This window comes from Vigna unguiculata, chromosome 3 (genome assembly GCF_037176805.1).
Source record: "Vigna unguiculata cultivar grain cowpea cultivar isolate G323 ecotype 2 chromosome 3, ASM3717680v1, whole genome shotgun sequence".
Classification (NCBI taxonomy): domain Eukaryota; kingdom Viridiplantae; phylum Streptophyta; class Magnoliopsida; order Fabales; family Fabaceae; genus Vigna; species Vigna unguiculata.
Genome location: NC_140794.1, coordinates 44,234,369 through 44,238,476, shown reverse-complemented (window position 1 = coordinate 44,238,476; position 4,108 = coordinate 44,234,369). Strand labels below are relative to the sequence as shown.

Here is a 4,108-nt window from a genome sequence, read left to right as displayed (position 1 = left end):
ATTTTTGTTTTTAAATTTATTTTTTTTTATTTTGATTTTAATCATATTTTGTTTACTTTTTTATTTTTTTAATTTTGTTTTATTCCTTTTTCAAAAATATGTATATAAAAAAATGAAATAAAAAAATAGGAGAAGAGATTAACGTAAGATCTAAGGTCTCTGATAGGTAGGGATGGTAGCTAGCTGACTATGGTCATGATGGCTGAACAAGGAAAGAGCAGGAAGCAACATCTGCCTTATCCCACGTCTTGAGGTAGGAAATGAACGAAGCAAAGGCACAACAAATATCATCAAGGTCCTTTCATTCAGGAGGACCTTCACCTTCTTCACTATGAGGCTTTTTCTCATTTTGTTCTCTACAATATGAAAAACAACACCTTCACCAACAAAAACACCATAACACATTGTTCCCCTTATTCACTCAACAAATTCACCTCCTCTCAACTTGCATAAAAATCAGATAGAACAAAAACCCAAAATCAGAACCCACACGCTCAGAACAGATTCACATCTCTCCATCATTAAAATAACCTATCATCATCTTCATCTTCCACCTATACCATCATTCATCACCACGGATGTAGCGAAACACCCAAATTCATCATCATAACCCAGTACGAATTGGAAACGAAAAACAGTGAAGTGAGTGAGATAAAACCCTCGCCGCCGGCGAGTCGGAGTCTTGGACAGAAGTGGACCTAGTCGCGGTGTGACTGGCGTAATGTGTGACGGCGCGACTTTATAACCTAGCTCGTCTCGCGCGGGAGAAGAAACGATAAAGGGCACGGTTCGGGAACCTTGGCATCACCGGCGACATGCTCCGTTAACGGCAGCAGAGGCGCTCACGGTGGTGGTCACAGGCGCTGCGTCAGTGGCGTCTTCGGGAAGAAGGAGCGACCCTGTCTCGCACGCGGGAAGAAAAACGAGGAAAAGAAGTGACTCACGTAGCTTCTCGCCGGCGACAGCGCCGATGGTGGCTGGCGTCGACGGCGGCGCATCTCGCCGGCCGTGGAACTTGCGGCAGTGGCACCTACGGCTGGAGTCTTGATGGCTCGGTGGCTCGAGACATTGGAGAAGGAAAGGGGCTGCCATGAGGTTTAGTTTATTAGGGTTTCACATTTCTTTCATTTGGGCCGAGATTGGGTTCAGACACCTTTACTTCGCGCACCCCGCTTTCAATCTTGCACCTCTCTTTTGTGTGTTGTTTCCATTTCGTTTATACACCCCCTGCATGCTATTCCCACTCCTTTTGCTTTGCATTTTCGTTTTGGGCTTTATTGCTTGCAAACACCACTGCTCTTCACTAGTTACTTGTTGCACCCCATATTTACTGACCCTCACTCCCTTTGCATTTTTATTGTCACTTTTTGGGCTTGTTTTATATTTTATTTGTTGCACCCCTATCTTAACCTCTCCACCCCTGTTTTCATTTCATACACCTCCATAATTGCTAACCCCGCACTCCTGCCACACTTATTTCACATTTTACTCTACACACCTTTTTTTTCTTCTTTACTTCGCATCCCTGTTTTAATTTTATGCTACGAGTACCTCCTGATATTTACTAACCTCGCACCCTTGACACACTTGTTTCATGTTTGCTTCATGCACTCTCACATTTACTTCACGCACCCTGCCTGCTTACTGTGTGCACCTCCCATATCTTATAACTCGCACCCCCTATGTCTTTGTTTCTTATTTTTGGGCTTCTGTTTATGCATTACTCATGGCACCCCCACATTACTCATGCACCCTACTATTGTTGTTGTTTTTTTGTTTTTTTTTTCTTTTATCTTTTTGTTATTAGTTTTTTTTTCTTTTCTTTTCCTAAAAAAGAGAAAATGAAAATATTTTAAATTATAAAAAAATTACAAAAATAGAAAAATTTTAAAAACGAAAAATATTCTTGTTTGCTTTATTGTGTCTGTCCGGTCGCCCGCACCGTGTGACACTCATTTTCAAAAATACCAAAAATAGTTTTCTGTCTCTTTTAGTGTCTGTCCAACTGCTCGCGTCGTATGACACATATTTTCAAGTAATTCAAAAAAAAACACAAAAAAAAAATACAAAATTTTCAAAATATAAAAATATCAACATTTTAAAAAAGAGTCTTTCTTAAGAACTACCTGATCCTTGATTCTCCATTGTGAGATACGTAGGAGCAAGGTTAGTCCTTGTCAGGTTCACCTCCAAAAAATTAAATCTTTTTTTTAAAAAAAAAATGTTTTCCAAATATCTTTTAAAGAACTACGTAACCCTGATCTCTCATTTTGAATGAGAATAAGTAGGACCAAGGTCAATCCTTGTTGGGCCCAAAAAATAAAAGAAAAATATTTTGTTTCTTTTAGCATTTTTGTCTTATTATTTTGGGAGAAAATTAATATTTTGAAAATCACATCAACTTTGCATTTTTAATTAAAGGTACCGCCCTCGGGCGGGCGCGGTAGGGTGTTAATACCTTTCCTACGCGTAACCGACTCCCGGATCCAAAATCTGGTTTTTCGCAGACCTGTTTTATTTTTATGGTTTTCCATAGTTTTTTCAAAAATAACTATGGTGGCGACTCCAATCTCTTTTTAAACCCGTTTTCTTTTTCGGTTCGCCCTCCCGTCACGATTCCGGTTGCGACAACTATAATGTTCTATATGCAAAAAAAATTCTACAGACGAATAAAACATTCATTCATTAAAGAGAAAATACATAACAAAGTACATAAAAATGGTAGAAGTAGAAAAGATCCGAGAGAAGAAAAAAGGTTGTACCTTTGTTGTCTTCTTCAAACATGTCATCCATCTCGAATAAAAACTTCATTCATCACAGCAAAAAAAGACATGCAGAAGTACTTAAATATGGTAGAAGTAGAAAACATCAGAAAGAAGACGAAAAAATTGTATCTTTGTTGTCTCAAACAGATGAATGATCTACCAGATTTAAAAATATGTTGAGGAATTTAAAATTTAAATCAAAACTGAAGAATAAAAACTTAAAAAAAATAAAATAAAAAATTAGATCTTAGAGAAGAAGAGAATATCAGCCAAAGTATAAAACTTACCAAAGTATAAAACTTACGTACCTTTATTGTCGTCGTCAAAGAGTGAAAGGTTGAAAGATTCAACCTTTACTATGTTCTTCAAATATTTGATTTGATCCACCTTGCAAAAAATATACATTCATCAGTTTAAAAAATAAAAAATCATTCAAATCTTACAGAAGAACATAGGATTCAGAGCACGGTATAAAACTTGTGTACCTTTATTGTCGTAGTCTTAGAGTGAAAGGTTCAAAGATTCAACCTTTATTGTGTTTTCCAAATATTTGATTCACCGAACAAAAATAAGTAGATCTTAGAAAAATAATCCATGAGAAAGAAAAATAAAAATAATAGAAAACAAAGTAGATCTGAGAAGATGGTAGAAGAACGAAAAAAAAAACAGAATCCTTGTTACCTTTTTTGTATTCGTCAAGTTGCTCCAGGTTCTCAGAGCAAAACATCAACCAAAATAAAGGTAGATCTGAGAAGAAAAAATCCATCGAACAGTATACATGGAAAAGAAAATCTAAGAGCAAAGAAACCATTCAAAGAGAAATAGATATGAGAGAAAAAATTCGAAGATGGTAGAAGAACGAAAAAAAAAACATAATTCTTATTACATTTTTTGTATTCGTCAAGTTGTTCAAGGTTCTCATAGCAAAACATCAACCAAAATAAAGGTAGATCTGAGAAAAAAAATCCATCGAACAATATACATGGAAAAGAAAATCTAAGAGCAACGAAACCATTCAAAAGAGAAATAGATTTAAGAGAAAAACCTAAATCTAACACATCTCGTACAAAAGAAAAGTAGATCTGAGAACATGGTAGAAGAACAATAAAATGAGAAGTGGTTACCTTATTTTAAGTCTCGTGAAGGTGCTCAAGAATATCAGAGGAAAAAATCAACCAAAACAAAAGTAGATTTGAGAATAACAAATCCATACAACAATAGATATGAGACAAAAACCTCGATCCAACACATTTGGTCAACAAAGAAAAGTAGATCTGAAAAATTCACCCAACCAAAATATGTAGATCTCAGAGAAAAATAACACTTGAAAATCATCAGGAACA

General features: G+C 36.0%; 1 long non-coding RNA gene across 1 annotated transcript; it reads right to left on the bottom strand.

Moving 5' to 3' along the window:
* Positions 1–287: 287 nt before the first annotated feature.
* LOC146887897 (uncharacterized) lies at positions 288–3,659 on the bottom strand. Its single transcript, XR_014993453.1, has 3 exons — positions 3,447–3,659; positions 3,251–3,293; positions 288–3,152 (listed from the first exon to the last, which is right to left on the bottom strand). It is a non-coding gene; the product is annotated as an uncharacterized LOC146887897 (long non-coding RNA).
* Positions 3,660–4,108: the final 449 nt, after the last annotated feature.